Here is a 21,032-nt window from a genome sequence, read left to right as displayed (position 1 = left end):
GAGTTTGAATATGCATGTTTCTATACAGGGCCCATGTTGTGCATGTTACCCCAAAATGTGAAATGTTGTTGACTGGGAAATTATGTAAAACAAATAACAAGACTGTCAACAGAAGAGCTGAACAGTTTATGTCATTTCATATAGAGTAGTAATAGGGTTTTTTTTTAAAAAAAAAAAACATTTTTTAAAGTCTGAATATTACTTATCCACCTTTTCTACAGAGAAGAAATCCTTTCCTTCCCTCCACCCTCTTTCAGGCTAAGCCTTTGAATTTGGGAGAGGTGGGCAGCTGTAGCTTAAGTGGTTAGTAAGTAGCTGGAGTGTTAGTTGCTGTGGTTTCTTCCTTGACTCTTGTGAGTATTCCAAATTTTTTACATTTCGCCTCTTTAATGTCCAATGGGTAATTAACTCCTCAAAAGACAGAAGATGTGAAGTCAAATTTTCAAGAAAAGAAGAAGACTTGAATGTATAAGGACTCTTGAAATGCATTTCTGGAGAAGGGGAAAGTTTCCTTTTGTATTCAAGAGTTGCGAACATCATGCAGGATAAAAGGGAGGGGAAAATTATGGATAGGTTTGTGAGGGACAGCTTCTAAGACTGAAAGTCAGTTGAAACTAAAAAATAGGGAAATAATGAGCAAGAAGTGGTATGAGTTTAAATTGTTTGGTGTGCAGGGGTGGGGTGTTCAATTAACTGAAACCTACTTTATAAGTAAAGAAAATTGATTGCTGCTGAGAATGCAGTCCCTTTCCAGGACATAATTTATCTTCAGTACCTTAAATCTGAAAAGTTGGGATTTAGTAAGAGTGTAAAAGAAGCAACTGTAATATTCAAAATATGAAGTGATTAGGATGGCAAGAAGACTACAGGAGACGAAAGCTTAAGGGAAGCACAGATTCAGACAGCTTTCCAGAGGCACCAGCAGACAGCAAACTTTTGCATACAGAAACTCTGGCTTTTTTTTTCTTTTAATGTGTTGACAGTTTCATTGTTAATTTATCTTCTCACTTGAGGCCTTTTCACTAATAACATATAAACCAAAGTTTATTGGAAAGGAGTGTCAGCAGCTCAATACATTTAGCTAATTCTTGTCCTAAACTGTTACGTACTGATGCAGTATACTGTGAAACACGTACTGAGCTCCCCTCTGAGACAATTGCATTTTGGTGATGGTTATGGTGATGATTATCCACATATTGGGGAGATCTGTGTATTGTGTTTCAGAGGGATGTGATAGAATAAATCTTACATATTTACCACTTTGTCAAAAGTACCTCTAATCAAGCTTATAAGCAATCATGAGAAATCCTAAACTTACTTTTTGTTTTCGTTTTTTTAACGAGGCCTCAAATTGAAAATTGATTCCCCTTACTAGGGAAACTTCCTACCTTGCAGGAAAGTTAATGATTGGTCTGGGACAAACAGAGTGTTTGAGAATCAATAGTAACTAATTTCCTACTTTTAGAAATAAGGAATTTGTCATTACAGAAAAAGAGATGCTCAGTGGCACATTTTAGCATCATTGCCTCATGCACAAAGGTCCCAAAGTATGGAATGTAAAAGCAAGGCATGTTTGATTGATGATGACTGGGTCAAGGTCATCTGAAGGTTTCTGAAGCTTACAATCTAACTATTATATCCTGATTAATGTCAGGCATCAAATTCACAGCTGCTAACTATGGCTGTGCCAGACTTTATCTGTGCTGTGAGATGCAGGAAGTACTATCAGTCCCGTTTAGATTGCATCAGCCTGCAGTGAGAATTATACTGAGGTGATCAACTACCACATGATCATTTTAACAGTTCTTGTGGATATTCTGGGTGGGATGCCTAAAAGTTATGTGTCCAAGTTTGAGCAAGTCACCTAAGGCTTCCTTAGTAGTCACAGAAATACAATAGATACCTCCAGAGTGTGATTTTTCTGACATATTTTAGACACCCCCATCTCAGGACAAGATAAGTTGCTCTCTAGAGATACCTCTTTCTCTCTACTGATAATAAAGGGAACTGAGGGTACCTGCCTCAGACCTTGGGCAGATGGTGCCTAAATTAGAGCATATGAATCACACCTTTGCTATCATTCAAGAAAAGTAAAACAAGATTAGCCTCTTCACTTGGATGGCAGGTGGGAAGGAATGAAAATAAGAATAGGGAATTAATGTGCCTTCATATACAAAGAAAGAGTTCCAGTGCTGTCAGATAAAAAGGTGAGTGGTTTATTTCACTTAGGAGTCTGGTTAAGATTTCCAGATCAGCACTAGCTTAATCAGAAGATGAAAAGTAAGGAGCATCTGAGTGTGTAATTAGAGGCAGAAAAGGTAACAAAAGGCAGAATTTCACCCAAAGACTTAATTTTCCTCCCACAGCAACCATCAGCCATGTGAGAAGGGCGCCCCTTAAGCTCTCTAATAATCCAAATCAATGATGATGATTATTTATACTTACCTGGTGCTTTTTGTACAAAGCTTTCAACACTCTTCAGAAATGTGGGTGAGCGTTATTGCCCTCAATATATAGAGCGGAAAGCTGAGGCACAGAGTCATTATAACTTGTCAGAGATTCTATGATTAATAAGCCTTGAAGCTGAAACAAGAGTTAAAATATTTTACTCCCCGTCATCTGACCTAAACACTAGTTATTTCTGCTTTAAATCTTTCTTACTCTCTATCGTCAAATGCTCCCTTGTTCTCAGGGAGTTTTAAGGATGATTTTCAAACGAGTGTCCAGCTTTTTAGAGGTCTGCTTTTTTTACCTTTTTTTTTAAATGAAGGTCGTTAGAGGAATTCAGCTTCTATTGCCAATAGGAGCTGCTAGCTGGAAAAAAGTTCAAGTATAAAACTGGCTACCGAGAAAGCAATGTGGAATGGCTCTGAAGTGCAGCTACATTGTGTAGAGGGAGAAAAAGTTTCTGAAAACTATATTTAGGGTTTCTATTTGCTGATATTTATTTTATTTTTAATAATTCTAATTACATTTTCTCAGGTTAAGTTCCAAAATGTGTTTTGCTGTTCTTTTCACTTCGTACTGCAGACTGTTCTACTAACTGAAGGCCTAGGCCTGTTCTCATAGACATAGGCTAGAGGATGTTTTTATGAACAAAATAAATCAAAGGTGGTCCATCACAGGAATCATCAACTCACTGCAATCAGCACTTGGCATAATTTTGCGGGCAGCTACCCTGATTTTAATGGCCTTGTCCTTTAAGCTTGCTGGGAACACAACCAATCAAAATGACACTGAAAAAAATATTTAAAACCTCATACAGACCTCCACCACTCATGACATAATGATTCAAATAAGAAATGTGTTTGTATATCCAAGTTTCACTGTTCCAAGAGCAGAGCTCCTGTACTCTGAACTTGGTTAAAATCTATTTGGGCTTAGGGGTGGTAGGCACATTGTTCTCTTTTTGTTTACTTTTGGTTTACCAGAAGATCCTGAGTCTGCAGTTGTGTAGGCAATAAGAAGCAAAAGGAAATTGAAATCAGGATATATGGTAGCAGTAGAACACTTAAGTGTGATTCCTAAAGACCACATACAGACAAGGTGTGTGAAAACCTGACTTTTGTTGTGCAGCTTGTTCTAGTACTCATATTTTGTTGAAGCTGTATGAAAGTACTTCAAGGTACACCTGTAGATCAAAATTAAATGAGGAAGTCTGTGTTTTAAATATCAAATAACAGTAGAAACATCTAATATTAATTAAAACATGAATATAATTAGAAGGGCAGGAACTTTTTAAAATAAAATCCAGAAACTGCAAACACTGTGGTCTCAAAAGAAATAATTTCTTTTCAAACTCTAACTACAGAACTTGATAAAACTGTTAGAAAGTTTGGAAGAGAGTCTGTATTAAGTGACACTTACCTAATGATTGTTTTGGTGGAGGAGGATTTTTTTTGTGGTAGTTACTTCTCCATCAATAAAAATCAATGAAATGGTATTTTAAAATTAGAATTTTATATGGATTCTCTGAAATCTGACAAACTGAGGTCCTGAACCTGAAATCACATGTGGCCATCAATGCTATAATAAGATGAATAAAATGACTCCCATAGAGCACGAGTGACTTCAGTTGCACATGTTACAGGCTTAGAGGTCTGTCGGTGAGCAATTCCACTGCAAGATAAGCAAAGGTACAGGATTTCCAGACCATCACAAGACAAGGTCTCATGCTCAGTGATAATATATAGATGGTCTGAGGTCTTGCTGAGATGTTTTGGAGAAAAACAATCAGTGTGAACACTTGAACAGACGTCAAACCAAATAGACTTTTCTGTAAGTTTGAAATAATTGAATTTTTTCAGCTTTTGAAGTCCCACTTCAATGCTTTCTAAGCAAATGAACTGATTATCCCCAAGTACATTGGTAGAAACAGCATTTTGTGTTCTCATTCCATGAGATCCTGAGCACATTTCCACTCCTGCTGAAATCATTAAGTACGTTCAACATTTTTCAGGATTAAGCCTTTTATTTTATTATTTTCTATTTTATTTTTAGCTGACATTATCTTCATAGAGAGAATTCTTAAAAACATCATAGTTTCCCTTGTGATAGTGAGGAAAACTTTTTTAAAGAGTTTGATTTTCATTCTAAATTAAACATCAAAATGAGGAAAAAAAGGATCATGTTTTTATTTTTTTAAATAGACAGATGAAAGATTTTGTTATTAATAATTGACATGAAAGCCTTTCGTCTTGAACACTGGTGTATGTAAACCTCAATAAAATCCTAAAAGTGCTTTTGTAGAACAAGAACAGTCACAAAAATCTGAATAAAGCCACCTTTTCAAAGAACATGATGAGAAAGAGGAAAGCTCTTAGATGTGCAGAGCAACACATTTTACATTCATGCCCTAGTTATTAGGGAGCTTTGAAGTATTCACTGTTATTGAATACAGTGTATACTGTAATTCATTTTTTGCCTTCATGTGGAGCTAAAAAGTTCTAGTCAAAGTGCTTCGGATATTTTTGTGAGCATGAGAATTTGAATGCAGGGATAAAAATGGTGTTCTACTCTAAATCTCATGTGGTCCTTCAGGTTTAACTATAAAAATCATCATAGCAAAGCTTACATGAAAATATAATAATAAACAGGTTGAGAGGGATTGAGTCAGGAAATGGACTTTTTTGTCTTTGGGTTATATTCTTAGTTCTTTATTGCAAAGGATAAGAAAATAACAGTTTGCAGTGTGAAGTTATCTTCCAGAAGATATTATATGTTGAAGATCCTGTCTGTCTACAGGATCAAAGAAAATCATGTTCTGTCTAGTGTAAGTCCATTGAAACACAATCGGTTACATTTGCTGGGGGAAATCTCAGGGGTAGACTCCAGATCATACTCAGACCATAAACCAATCCCACCTTCGTCTCAGTAAGATACTAAAAAGATGATCTCTCTTGAATCACTTGTTCTTGATTAGCTGTTCCCACCTCCTTGGGAAGTAGGGATGCTGTATTATTGTAGTTGAGAAAGCAACAGTAAAAAAGTAATTACTGACCCAAACCTGGTGGGTTTTTTTCATGTTCAGCAGAACCCTGTAAAAATACCCACTGAAACTTAGTAAACATTGAGTAACTGTCCATTAGATGAACGTTTCTTGGAGTTAGGGTCTACCCTTATCTGCTAATTTGCTGCTTCAAACCTGTTTCCATACCGTCCTCTAATGCATCCCAGACATGACCTGCTTCAAGAGTTGACAACAGTATTTACTGCTATGTCTCTATTCACCTCTTTATCTTTGTAGAAATCCTCTTCCTACCAGGTGTTACAACACTTAACAATACATGATAGATGTACACATGTGTTTGTGCAGACATACTTTCTGATGTGCTGAGATTATTGCATGTATTTTTTCCAAGAAACTGGGTAAATGTCAAAAGATGAAAAATTCTGTTGACTTTTGCTTGATTCCAACTGATGTTCCCAAGTAGGAATGTGTGCAACACACAACAAGTCCTTTGCATTTACCGGTGAATATAGAATCTGTTTTACTGGGTTTATTTCTTCCTGATTGTTTATGATTAGTCTGATATCCGTGTCTGTGTACTGCACTTCAAGCAGTTCCTATGGAAGTGGGCATAACAGAGTAACTATTTTACTTCAGGGGAACTGCAAGTAGCAGTAGGTTGACCCACAACAAAAATATTACTCCTAAACAGAGGATGACCATTCAGTAGACTTGTTTCTAACCTTCTGAAACAGTCTCCCATATCATGTCTTCCACAGAGGGAGCATAAAACTCCCTTTCCACTAGATACTTGTGTCTTAAGTAATGTAGAAGAAAACCAACATAGTCAGCTCTGTCTCTTTACCCTTGGACAGTAAGACGGAAGGATTGGTTCACAGTTTGTTTTACCAGAATTCACTGTAGCCATGTTCAAGCCTCTACCGTAGAAATGGCAATACATTGTTCCTTCACTCTGGGATTACCCTAATTTAATAAAAATAGTGAACAGACAGCTACATTGTACAGTGCAGTAAAATATCTCTTTTTTTTTAGTTGGTTTATATCTGGATTATTTTAGCCATTATAAAATAGCTTATTAGTCATTTCCTAGTTATTTTCCTATTTATTCATAGTCATTTCTCAGGCAATGCCTGTGTTTTGTTGCAAGCCTGGAGGGGCAAAAGGGACCCTTCAGCTTTGGTAATTTTTCTCTGGGAAAGGGGAATATATATTTTTTTTCATTGACTGTGGCCTTAAACATATTAAGCAAAATGAAACACATATTTTTAAAGCTGTATGAATGATTGTGGTAAGTGACTGAAACAACCACATTTCTTTTTAAAACCATTGTGATTTTTAGACTGTTTGTTAGAATTCGGGCATAGGGAGTAACTGAATGCTCCCATAATATTGTTACAGAGGTATTTTATCAGAAAAAACAAAGAACAAATTTCTTCATTAGGCCTGGCTCTACCTTCAGAAGCTTGAGGATGTTTTCTTCCTTGGCCTTTACTACTCAGCTGGCACTAAATTAGCACTAAAGCATGAAGAAATTTAGAAGGAAGAGACGGTTTGTTTTGTAGAACTTGGGTCAAATTCTTTTATTTAGATGTTTTAGCAGTGAACTCAGTTTGAAAAGTCCCTCCTTCCCACTCAAACACACCCCCTCCAACTGCCATGGACTGTTTAGTCCAACATTGGCACTTAACTTGTTGGTCCTGTAGTGCTGACACAAGAGTTGGGAACACCTTTTCTTCTCTGATTTTTTAAGTGCTTTTCCTTCCAGCCAGTTCTCTCCATGGCAATATAGCAGGACCAATCAAACATATGTCTCCTACACTCCCAAATATACTTCTGCCTGCCTCACCTTGTGGACTGGAAGTGTTTCCCTCAGCTGCTACTAAAACAGAGGTAATTTCTCTTTCCTCCCAAAACTAACGTTCTGTCCAACACTAGAACAGATCACATGAAGCAGTCCCTCTGCTGCACAAACATGACATGACTTGTATATCAAAATGAAAAACAAATTCTATCTGTCAGCACTCCACTGTCATAAAACCACAAGACTGGCTTAAAAATTATGGATTTTAAAAAAGAGGAGACACTTCTTTGTTCATCTGCTGTTAGAGGCTAGTAGTTTTAAAGCTTATCTTGGCAACATGGTAGTTGGAAGCGTAGGACTGTGGAGGGGGAAGAAATCTGAGATTTGTATGTTATTGCAAAAGCTGGATATTCAAGGGTTAGGGAATGGGGGAAAGAAGAACAATGTTTCAGCAAAAATAAGAGTCAACACTCATGTATGATCATGGTCAAACACAGTTCTAACTTGTGGGAGAGCTTACCAAAAGAAGAAAATGTAGGTGAATGGCTCTTTACATCTGGAAGAGGTAATCAACTCTAATGAGTAGGTGACTATTTTGCTTCTTTTTTCTTTTGTAGACTATATGTGCCTTCCAGATGGTAAATATTTTTTATTTCTATTTTTGTCCTTATTTCAAAAGAGATTTAAAGATCTCAGAGGAAGCATGTTCATTTTCCATTATGCCACTTTAAAGCTTCTAATGAAGTTTGAGAGCAGAATTTGGTCCATAAAACATAGTTCTCTTTCTATGATACATATTACACAACTCCCCAAGGAACTTCAATAAATACACTTATTGAACTACTGTAACACTAAAATATGCTGCTGAGCCCTTTGGTTTCTTCTATACTAGGAGGTTTCTGAGAATTGTTGTTTACATCAGCACTTGCACAAATGGGAAATCATATCATTAATTTATAAAATGGCATCTGGAAGTCTTAATTTCTGATTGATCTAGCTCCCACTGGATTTCCCATGTCATCCAGCACCATAGCTTTTGAGCATAATGTAACTTAAGTAGGTTAACATCCCACAATTCAGGGCAGATTTCAGAGAAGTTTCCACCCAGCTGAATTCCTAACCAAGGCTGAAGAATCAAAATGATTTCTTAATAAATATCTTTCAAGCATACCTAAAAAGAAAATTTAAAAAAATCTACCAGGTAAATTTGAGTGGTTCATGATACTAGCTTTGAATGGATTGATGGATTCCCTTTTGCAGACTGATTCCAGGGTCTCCATATAAACTCAAGCTATATACTGCTGCTGCTAATAGAGCAGGACCACTAGTTCAGAGACAAAGGCAAGGGAAGGGGGCTGGGGAAGCTGCCTACATTGACCCCTTTTAATTTTGCACTGTATTTAACTGTCTTCCATTACTTGTACACTCAGGCATTTCTTCTCCATTTCTCTGAAGGGGTAACAGCATAGCAGTGTTTCTTCAGCTTGTGGCTACATCTGTATTGTATTTTCCATGTTGGTTTGGGTTGTTTTTTGGTTGTTTTCTGGTTTTAGGGGTGTTTGTTTTTTGTTTGGTGTTTTGTTTTGTGATTTTTTTGTTTTGGTTGTGGGGCGTCTGTTTGGTTTCTGTTTGTTTTATTTGAGGGTCTTTCTTTTTTGTCTTTTGTGTATCTGTGTGTGCATGGTTTGGTTTGGTTTTCAACCCAGACTCGATTACTGAGCTTTAACATGGGCTATCAGACATTCCCAGGTGCCCAATTTGGGTCTCAGGTGGAAAGTAGCAGGGTCACCCTCTCTGAACCAGAAAATTTCACAAGCACCTTTCTGCTGATGGGTGGAGGCAGTCCTGGACATCTATGCTCAAGTCAAATAGCCTCAAAACAGGGTGTTTGCTCTTCTCAGCAATGGCTCAAGCAGTCATTGGCAGTCAGGAAGCTGGAATGGCATGATGCGCAGTCCACGCTTGTACCATGCTCCTGTTTGTGTGTGAAGTAGAGCTGCCATGCTTGGCACCTGAGCATTCAACGGGAAGAGCTGAGTCTCCTGCACAGCTGGCATCTGCCCTGGGAGGCCAGGGCTGCCAGCACTGTGCCAGAGCAGTGCCAGTGCCCCTCTCTCACTTTCAACACTGCAAATACTGTTGTGTGTTGGACTAGGGCAGCTGGGTGCATCCTTCCAAGGACTGAGCAAAGGACATTCACTTGTTCATTCACTCCTGCTTGGAAGCAGTGGCTGAGAGCTGCAGAGGGTCACAGAGGCCCTGAAACAAAGGATGTGGTAGCCCAAACCAAGGACTTTAATGTAGGCAAGCCAAGCTGTAGGTATGGGTTTTCTCTGTGGTAATCTGCTCTGGCATTCCCTTTCCTTCACAGCCACACTTACTATGTCACATCTATGTTTCAAAATCATCTTCTCATGAAGTAGTAATCTCTTTTCCCCTCTGGCATTTCCAAATATAAGGTTTTTTTCTTAATCTTAAATGTATGACCTGGAACTGTATACATTACATATCTTTTCTGTGACTAGAGTCCCCAAAGACAGAAGTGCTAAGTCTGCATCAGCAAGTAGCACCATGCAACAAGAGCAGATTTGCTGGGTGAAGCAGCATGTGCAAGGGCTCCATGTTCTAAGCCGTTGAGATATGAAGGCAGAGGAGAGCTTGTCCTAGCCAGGTCCTGTGAAGAAAAGACCCGTTAACAACTGGACTGCCTCTTCAAAGGTTCACATCAAAAGGACAGTAACTGCTCCAAATGAAAATTGTAATGTGGATGCAGCCCCACCTTCTGTTCAGTATTTTGATCCTGCTGTATATTGATAATATTTTCTGAGTTACATGGTTCTCAGGATATTTCAATAGGTTCCTTTATTTTGTGTCAGGATGTTGAATGGAAATAAAGGTTGTTGCAGGGTCAGCCATTGAGAAAGTATTTTCAGACATCCCTCTTGGTAGTTACCCCTATCTTGGTAGTTACCCCTATCTTGGTAGTTACCCCTGCCAGCCCTGCTAACTCTTGCATTTTAGCTGGTTCTTGTATAATACTAGCTGTATAACGACTAACTATGCAAGTATAATCCTCATCCTCTCCCTTTTAACTGTAAATGCCACGTGTAATACAAAATTCAGTGCTCTTCTCAACACCAAATAGATCAGATCTGTTGTGTTGCCCTTGTCTAGGAAATCATATCAAAGGAGGATGTCAAGTTTGTCAACTCCTGCCTTTAGTGAACCAGTGTTGCATTTTATCTTGCTTTCTAGTTATGTCACTGTTTTCATATTCTGTGTTTCACTTGTCAAACTCTTTTCCTTGGGTTTCTTTCTTGAGGTTTTGCATACTAGTAAGGTCAGATGATTCAGTGAGGGTAAGAGTAACTTCTTCCCTAGTCCTTAAATACAGGTGTAGTACTAGAATTGCTAATGGTGTATACCTGAACTTAGATATTTTTAAAGTCCTCCTGAAATAACTTGCTATTTCATGTCCTTGTTCTTTTCATAATACTTGAGCAGACATCAGCTGGTGTTTTGACATGAATACATCAAGCTCCTTTGTTTATCTCCTGCTTCAGATCCAAATAAACTTACCACTTTTTTTTTGAGCTATCCTGCCTTTGACACCAGATTTGGCAATAATTGCTTTTATTGAAAGCTGAACTTTAGCCTATAGAAAAAATATCAACATTATTTTCAGTTTCTGCCTCTCCTTTGCATAGCAGAGTGTTCATTTCTTCTGATTTCATATGCATGAAAAAATCTTTTACTATTTATTTTCATTGCTTTGCAACGTCTTGGTTTGACTCTGATAATTCTCAGTATCTATTGTCAGCTACGAACACAGCCTCCTTTCCTATAAATACATTCTTCCACTCCTTGAAAGCTTTCTGTTTCTTTCCAGTACTCTTTAAAATACTGTTACTCATCCTGTTGTGCTTGGAGCACTTGTTTGTAATTTTTCTCTTGTGCAAAATCATTTCTAATTTGTGTGCTTTTGGGGCTGCAAGTGGAGAAAGCCTAGGCTCTGTGTGATTTCTTACCTTTTCAGTCCAACTAATTTTGCTAACTAGTTCATCAACCTTCTCAATCTTTTGAAACTAGAAACCTTAGTTATGGATCAGGGAGGGAGGAATGTTTGCTTCTTTCATTCAATTTAGATTTAATCAGCTTGTTATCACTCAAGTCACACTTATTTTCTAAAACGTTTTGTAATGTATAGAAACAAAGTATAAATAGCATCATCTGCTGTTAGGTTTAGGGAATTTCTGGCTATCCAAGGTCTTCTGGAACTTTCTATATTTAGTCTAATTTAAGTTAAGCACAATAATTTTGCATTTTTAAGGAAAACTAGGAGGTGCACCAGGCCCTCAGAACTAACTTTTTTTTTTTCTGTTTGTATCCTGAATGTTTTTGTGACCTGAAATGGTTACTGTTACTGAAGTGAACTTGCATAGATGCATCCACAGGCAATTAAAGGGGAAAAAAAAAAAAAAAAAAAAAAAAAGGTCATTCTACTCTCTTAAGAACAGATTGTATTTAAAACTTTCATGTGTTTTAGAGACTTGTAAAGTGGACCTAATAGGGAAAAATGTGCAAACTGGTTGAAAAGCTGAAAACTATTCTCATTTCAATTGTGACCTGATAAGGAAAACAAAAGCTAATTAGACTCTGATATTTGCAGCAGTCTACATAGAAACATGGAAAAAAAATGAGTGAAAAATGATATATCTTCATAATAAACTATATTTCATCAGATCTATGAAAAATGTTCAAGACATACACTTAACGGAGTTGAGCGAAATAATTAGTTGTCCTTTAAGCAGTACACATTAAGAACAAAAAAGCTGAATTTCTTAAAGGAGCCCTGAGAGAATCTGAGACAGTGAAGTGCAAACCCCAAATGCCTAAGTCTCCTAAGCACGTTCTAGATTCACAACTCTAATACCCATGTGTGCTCTCTGACCTCTGACTTCATTATTTGACATCTTCCAAAAACTGATTGCAACCACAGGCTGACTACAGAGAAACCAGTAGGTGATGGATTGGTAAAATGCAAACAAGCAGACCTTTATTGTTATTTATACTGATTCTTATCCTGTCATTTTTTCATTGTGTAAAGACAGATCAAGTTAAAAATATGGTGGGAAATTATTGTGTTGGCAGTGGTATATGTATTTTCTAAAACAAACAATTTAAAGGCCCATTAAACAAACATCTCTCATTCTTGACATAAGATCACAGTGCTGCTATCTGCTTTTTAAAGCTTGATTTACAACAGAAGGTGCAGGGCGGAATAAAAATGTGTGAGGCGCATCTGATTAGGGCAGTTATAAACATCCTCTTTTCCAAAGAGGTTTTTTTTCATCTATGGGTAATGGACAGAGCCACGTTGTCTGCATTTTCTTTCAGTGGCATTATTCTGTTCTAACCAGGCTCAAGTTAGAAATATAGGTTTGCTCCGTTGCTTTCCAGTGATTACTGTATGAATAACTCTTGCTGCAGATTTGCTCCCATCATTTCACAGATAATATTGGCCATGATCTTATTTATGATGCAGGAAGACAGTGTGTGTGTGTATATATATTCCATTTCTACCTATTTATCTGTGACCCATCTGATCGGTGATAGCAATATTATAGTAGCTAAACAATGGCAACCACTTATTTGTGGTTCTGGAATAAACTAAATTTAAGTGATCCTGGTTCTGTTCCTAGGGGAAGGGGAAAGAAAAGACCATCAGAGCAGACTGTTACCTGCTCTTCTGCTGGTAGTCTCATGTAAAATATATCAAGAATTGAAAGGTTTCACTGGCAGGGCAGGTCCTTGGAGCCTGAGATCAGGCAAGTTAGAGGACATGAAATATTGGGGAACTGTTTCTAGGTACCTATATCTTTACTTTTGTACCTCCACTGTGATTGTGTATTGTGTGAAGGCAAGGCAGCCCCCATGGTCTTGCTGACTTGACTGGAAGATGGAACAGTCTCCGCACTTCAGAAATTGAGAGCTGTAATTAAATAGGGGCAGGGTTTAGGGCTTGTTCACCTCACCCACCAGTAGGTTAGTTGTGTAGTTTCTCCAGGCTCCTCTCTGGCCACAGGAGAGTATGTTTACATCACAAGTGAAGCCCAGATGATCCCCAGGTTTGAGACTTGAACTGCTTCCTGTTGACTTTTTTAAAACCAGATTTAAGTGCTCCTTTGCTCTGTGATGTTCTGAAAATTGCTGTGCCCTCAAGGGTCAGCACAGTGAAGTGCCTATATGCAATGTATATTTACTTGAAAGTCTAGGTTTAGCCTGGGATAGCTTGGATGTTGGGCCATTACTGTCTTTGAATTTTCCAATCTGCTTGCTGCTGTCGTGGGAATCCTGGCCTCAGCAGCAGCCAGCTCCCACTTCGTGAGTTGTCAGACGACTGCTCAAGCACTAGAAAAATCACAAAGTCCCTGCAGAGTTTTACATGGTTTGTTGTTAGCAGGCAGCTGAAAATTAGCCCTCCAACAACTATGCAAAACACAATGAGGCATTAACGCTATTAATTGCTTTAAGAAAAAAAAAAAATATATATATATATAGGGGAGGGGAACTGGCAACAGTAAGAACTGTCATTAGTCTTTAGAAGAAAAATGCAGTGTAAGAGTGAAATTTACCCCACCGTCCTGTATCCATGCAGCTTCAATAAATTTGGCTGGTTGTTCTCCTGGTGCAAGAAGCCAAGAAGCCAAGAAGCCAAGAAGCCACATCTTTAGCAAAACCCTGGCAGGGGTGGGGAGGTTTCCACAGACTAATTCATAGATATCCATATTGGCTTTGCTACGTGGCATCTAACTGAATGCAGGGATCTGTTCTGTTTCTTTGTGTTGGAAAGTGTCTGTAGAGCTATGTCCCGATGAGAGTCACCTCTATAACACATAGGGGGTACTTCTGAGGTGATTCAGAGCATGCAGTTGAGTTCTTCCACAGGTCTTCTCCCCTGTTCTTTCTCACTTTATTTACTGTAGAGGGGCTGACAGAGTTGTCAGGGTACTTGACTGGTGAACAATATCATATAATTTTACCATTCATTACCTTATGGAGTACTGCCAGTATGTAGAGGAGTCCTGACCTGCTCATCATGCCACTGGGTCCAGCTCTCTACCCACCAGCCCCCTCCCAACCAAAGCTGAACGAATTCCATTGTCCAGCTTAAACAAATAAATAAATAAATAAATGAACTTTAACTAGGCTGAAAACAAACATCCAGAAGAAAATCAAAAGGAAAAGGAATTGGAGACCAATTTTGCCTCTAAAACTGAAGTATTATGAAACCTTAGGCATAGCAACTTAATTGGTTAACTGAAACCTACAGATTGCAAAATGATTTAATTTTTCAGAACTTGTAAATGATTATGACTGTCTGAGACTGTACAGAAGACAAGAGTTTCAAGTGTCTGTGTAGTAAATGAAACCTTGACTTCTCTACTCAGTTCTCAAAGAATTATTCATGCTTTATGTATAGTCAGCATCACTTAACTGTCATCAGGCTTTTTCAGAATTGCAATGTGAGGTAACTATGAGGTAAAGATGTAGATAATGTATTCCTGTTTTAGGTACTCTTTCAGTAATTACCATTAAGCTGAATATAAACCTTCAACTGTAAGTCAGCAGTTACTCACAAAATCATAATGAAGTAGGTGGCAACAGTTCTTTTTTTCTTACTTGATAAAAGGTGCAGATACAGTCCTGTAGTATCTATTTGCAAATACTGGCTGATAAGGAAGACTGGATCTCCACTGGCACCCACACACTAAAAGCTGGTCTGTTTAATAATCAGAACTGGAATAAACAGGTTGATAAAAGCTTACATTCAATCCCAAGACAAAATGGCACTTGCTTTTCCAGGAATTTTTTTTTTAAAACCTACGTTTCCATACAATAAATGGATTTTCTCTTGCAACTTATGTGCTTCGTGTTACAAATAAACTATATGACCTCCCTTTTTTCCTTTCATGTAGAGAACTCCTGTGTCAGTAACCACAGATGCACCCAACAGGAGTATTTAAAGTTCCTGTCACAGGCAGATCTTGTTCATGATGGTCTAAATTCAACTGTTAAAGCAGTCTAAAGTAGATGGATTGCAAATGATTAATTAGCCTGATGGGTTTTTTTCCTGATATTTTCTCCCCCATGAATGTCAGTAACACTTCTCTATTCATGATCACACAAAAGATTTTAGACAAACGTTTATTTGAATTGCTGCAGGCTTGTAGTGTAAGTTATTTAGGTCATGATATTCTTTCTCTCTTTTCCATTCCCCTTGTGCTTTTGGCCAGTCCAATACTTTTCCTAGTGTTACAACTTCTGCTCTTTTTTTCCTGTTCTAAATCAATACAATTCAAGGAAGAGGACTTCTTCCCATCTCTCATTCTAAGATGTCTTGCTGTCAGGAGTTTATATCCAATATTTATCTTCAGCGCACTTGTCTTAATGTGATCCCACTACTTACGGAGATAATACAAGCAGTCATTTTCAATTTATTATTATTAGGAACATGAGAATTTCAGTGATATAAGTAATTGCAGTCCTAGTTCAGGACTTCAATGTGCTCGAAATTATGCAACTACCTTCACCCTAGTCCCCTAATATTAATGTTACTGAAAGGAGCTTAAGTCCATATAAGCACAGGGATGTTGAATATTGCTACCAGAGGGAGTAGAGAGGGCAGCAGGGGAAAGCAATGGCTGTTAAGGTTGTTTATAAAAAATTGCCTAAGATGATTACTAGCAAAAGGGATAGATAAACAGTCAGGTTTGTGTTCAAATCTGGGGTCTTTAATTGTTTTATGATCTTTTTGGTAGGAAGGGCAAGGGGTTTTATTGATTTTTCCTTTTTGCCCTAAATAGAACTGCACTGATGGACTAGGAAGGGAAGATAAGCTTTTGATACATTTGCTATTAGAGCAAAAGCAAATTTCAAGGAGCTTGTGCTTTGGGTTTTTTTGTTTGGTTTTGCCATGGAGCTAGTTGAGACTGTGGCTCTACAGAGTTGAATTGGCAAAGCTTAGTGGATGGGAAATACGGAAACAGAGAGAGGGGGAATGAGCAGGTAGGGTTTTCTGTATGTCAGTCCAGAAATTACGATATCTCTCATGAAGCCGTTTATCAATCTATACATTTTATATCTGCAGCATGTTAACTCGAACTGGTACGGATTTAAGTGACCAGACTTATTTTTCACCATACCTCCACAACGTTTTCCTGGAAAAAGCATACAGGAGAATGTGGTAGTGGCAGTGTCTTCTAATCTCAAAGAAATAGAGAACCTGAGGGGTATATTCAATTTCCTTTAAGTTTGAGGCTTACTTTTCCCCATTCTATTAAGCACTTCTTGAATCTGAAGGGTAGAAGTTATTCTTCACTGCAAGGGGAAGAAATCCAAAGGTCTACAGGGCAACATATAAGACTTAAGTTCTTCATGCTGATGGATTTTGCTTACTTTTTACCTCTATATCCTCACAGACACCACAAAACTAATGTCACATCTTCTGATGTGTTTAGGGTTGTGAGTATACACATTCTCTTCCTCAAGTCAAATGATAAAAATGAAGTGGAAAGGTGTAGTAGGTCCAATAGTAGTTTCTGTGATTCGTTATTTTTTAAAGCATCTTTAATTTTTAAATTTATTTTTAAGTGGCCTGTTTTGCAGATGTATTGTTCAGAGATCCCTGGCCATCTCCTGTATGTCGGTTCTTAATTTGTTGAAATAGCACAAAGATCATGTCTCTAATGATGTTGCAGTGACTTTTGAACCGTTGTGGTACTCTTAGGAACAATAGTGATGAATGTCTTGAAAAGTCACTTCAAGTATACATTCACTCCTGGTCTAACAACCACTTCTGACCCTTGACAAATTGTAGTTGGTGTGTAATGTTATAATGCAGTGTCAACCCTTTATTTAAAGTGAGTATTGTTCATACAAGTGCTGTATGATGACTTGCAGACAGTGAAATACCTTTTTTGCTTTTAGTAAGTTGGTTCAAATTTCCAGAGCTATTAACAAAGCAAACAGAATGGTTGTATTTTTATATCAGAACATGATTATGGCTACCAGCTAGCTGTCTAACTTATCTTGCTGTCCCTGGTAGCTGGCTGTAAGAATGATTCTTGTCATTGGGAATATATTTGATTAAAACCCAGAATGTTTGAAAACTTCACTTAGTGTTCTTACTCTGTGCAGAATTACCAGAAGTTGTGCTGTTTCCAGATTTTTAATGTTCATTCATCTGAACATTAGTCCATATTAAGTCAATAGATACTCCAGGCGTTTATTTAACCAATACTTTTAATGAAAAGATGGGGGGGGAAGCTTAACCTCTCATGAAGGTTAAGCATTAAGTGCTGAGCTTTGGTCTTTCTCTATACTTTAATCCAATTAATACATACAATACGAATTAAAAAGTGAAGTAATTCACCTATACAGACTTCACCCATGATCTCTATCATAGCAAAACATGATCATCTTCTGTGCTTATGCATTCTCTTCTGATATTTGACTATAGAACATAGTGCTGAGTTTGTAGGGATTTAGGCACCACAGTGCCTCTGAAGAACTTGCACTTTTGCCACGTTTCTGACAATCTCATTTTAAATATCCTATAAGTTAAGGAAATAAATTGAACAATCTACAAAAAAATGCCTTTTATCACTAACATTTCACCACAGATATTATAAAGTAGACAACAAAGGCTGAGATATGAAAATGGAAGAGAATACAAGTTTTAGCATTTTTAATCTGTGTGTCTGAATTTTGTCTGAGTACAGGATCAGACCTTTGATTTCCTACACACCAGACTCCAGCTGTATCTTATTGCCAGTGAAGTTTCTCATTAACATCAAGTGGAAGAGGCTGGGGCTGAGGAGGAGACCAAATTATACTTTTCCATAGCATAATTCTAACTACACACTGAAATACCTAGACCAAAATTCCATGTTAGCTTTTGATAAGATTTCTATACATTTGTGATGCAACAGTTTGGAACTCTTCACAGGAATAATCCATTGGTGTTCTGTTAAATAGGAGCTGTGCTGGGCTACAGCATGTAATCATGTAATCCATCACGTTCTAGGGTCTGTACTTACTTCATTTACACTAATGTCATACTACCTATGTACATCTAAATGGCATGTTCTGAAACTTGGGCTTTTTCCAGCAGCTAAATACCAATCTCATTTGTTCTAATCACATACACCATTGTATCAAGAACATCACACCTGTTCCTTTAGTGTCATCGTCTTTCTAGCCATAGATCAACAATCATAGTCCCTGATAAAGTTTAGGAAGCTTTTAAGTACATTTTAGGCATACATCTGAGTATCTCAATGTCTGTTGTTGCTCCTTGAAAGATTAGCTCAATATCAGTCAAAATAACTGCATGGATATCAAGATAACCATGGTTGACAATGTAGTTGTTTGTCTGTGTGAGGACACTGGACAGCTCTTCCAAACCAAGCCTTTCTTCCCTGTGGGATACCTCTTGGGCCTTAAGCCATCCAACAAAAAATATTAAGCAAGCTTGACTGGCAGGTGAGAATCTTGCACATGTATCATTAGAAGACCTAACTTTCCAGCAAGCACCATGATTTTGGAATTTGAGAGAGAATAAGGTCTGAAACAGCTCAAACATTTCACCATTTGTCTTGCAGCAGTGTTCTTTCCCATTTACTCTGCAGAACAACCTGTGCCAAACGCTAAGGCATGCCAGGAGGATGCGGGGCACACACTTTCAATTCCTTATCCCACCACTGGCTCACTCAGTGTAGGTTCTACTGGTCTTCCACGTAACCTGTCGGGGGTTTTTTTTGTTTGGTTGGTTTGTTTTTTCTTTTATAGATAGGTGTCTCGGCATGTTGTCTTTTCCATAAAAAGATAAAGATAAAAAGCCTGTCTTAGAAATAGTGATTTCTGACAAAGCAGGCACACAACCATCCTTAAGGAATTGTCTCCTAATTCAAAGACCTGTGGGTTTGTGGGGTTTTTTCTGTTTGTTTGTGGTTTTTGTTGTTGCTTTGGTTTGGGTTTTGTTGGTTGGTGTTTTTTTGTTTGCTTGGTTGTTTGTTTTTTTTTCATTTTCCTTTTTTTTTAAGGAAGGAAAGGAAGAGAAACTCCTCATAATATAGGCAACTAGCAGCCAAGTCAATGGTTATACTAGTATCACCAGTTATGTCTTATGCTGCCATCTCGAAGTCTCCCTGTCTTACTGACTTACAGTCAGCGTGGAACTGCTGCTGTGTGTTCCTCTTCCCTCTGGGCATGGTTGGAAACCCTCTGCTACAACTGGAGGGCATAAACATCTCTGAGTCTGCTCTCTGCAACCTAGCCTGCTGAAACAGGGTGATAAAACTCCTGCCAAACAGCAGCAGTGCCTTGATACTGTTGCTCACTGCAGTGACTGAACAAATCAAGAGATGAGGCTGTTCCCCTTAATGTGCTGTTATCAGGCCACATCATGCTCCCAGACAAATGATTGCTGGGCATGAAACTACTTATGTGAATTGACACCTGCATGTGGAAGGCCAATGCTGTGTGGCAGCCCTTCTCCTGCAGAGGTTCAGCTGCCAGTGCAAGACTGGGATCAAAAACTGATTTAAACGGTGCATGCCTCAGTAGCTGATGTCTCCAACCTGTGCCTGTGCCTCAGTATCCTCTATAGACTATGTTCTCACTTCTCACAGAGTTTTCTGTCTCCAAGATGTAAGAGATGATTCATCAGCACTCGACTCCTGCTCATCCCGCTATGGTGGTTGATCACACTGATATCTCTCAATCAGTCCTGGAGCACGTTGCTTGACAAGTTAACTCATAGCCTTGTGATGATAAGCTATGGCAGACGGTGGTTTACCTTAGCAAGTAGCAATAGAGAGGCTCTTCTGAGTATCTTCACTGCAAGTCTCTCGAGAAGTGCCTCCGTGAATGAAAGTTCAAGAATCTCTTTCCTCTTCCTCCTGTGAGGTGATGAATTCTATCCAGTAAAGACAGATTCTGCATAGGCAACATGCATTTTTCCCCCAAACATTTCTGGAGTGCATTTTACCTGAAGGACAGTACCTGCCTATTTTGGTACAACTCTAGTTTTGTTTCAGTTTCTTTAGTTCAGTACTCATACCCAAATGTATCAAGACCAATACATGTAAGCTGTGCTCCCCACATTTTCACTCAGTGAGGATGAAGGCACAAGTCTGCTTGTGAAACCAGGTGGCATGGGGATATATGACACCTTGAGCCTTTCCTGAAGTGTCCATTTCCTTTCACATCAGCCTGCTCATATGTCAGGAGGACACCTTAGGTTCAAGTCAAATGCAGGATTTATATGCAGAAGGGCCAGTAGATTAAGTGGGATAGTTTCTTGGCCATGTTGCCTTTGACATGGTCCTTTTGACTGTATTCAAGATCCTTAGAAGGAAAACGGGATTACGATGGGACTGTCTGATCCTCTCCACATTCTAGTGTGCAGACTTCTTATTTAAGGGACTATAACATTTCCTGTCCAACTTTTTATTTCTTGTCCTCCTGAAGGATAAGAAGATCTGGAGGAAGAAAGGTTGGAGAGTTGGTTTCTACTGCCTCTCCATTGGCTCTGTAATCTATTGCACACAAAATAAGAGAGGAGCTTTCTCTTGTTATAGAGAAAGCCATGGGAGGGAAGAAAAAAAAAATAGCATTTTCTTTGTTTGAAAACTGTAGCAGATGTCTGTGGCAATAAAAAGGCAATTATACTCATATTATCATGAGAATTTCCAG

The sequence above is a fragment of the Nesoenas mayeri genome, assembly GCF_963082525.1.
Source record: "Nesoenas mayeri genome assembly, chromosome: 1".
Classification (NCBI taxonomy): domain Eukaryota; kingdom Metazoa; phylum Chordata; class Aves; order Columbiformes; family Columbidae; genus Nesoenas; species Nesoenas mayeri.
This window is presented reverse-complemented; position numbering follows the sequence as displayed.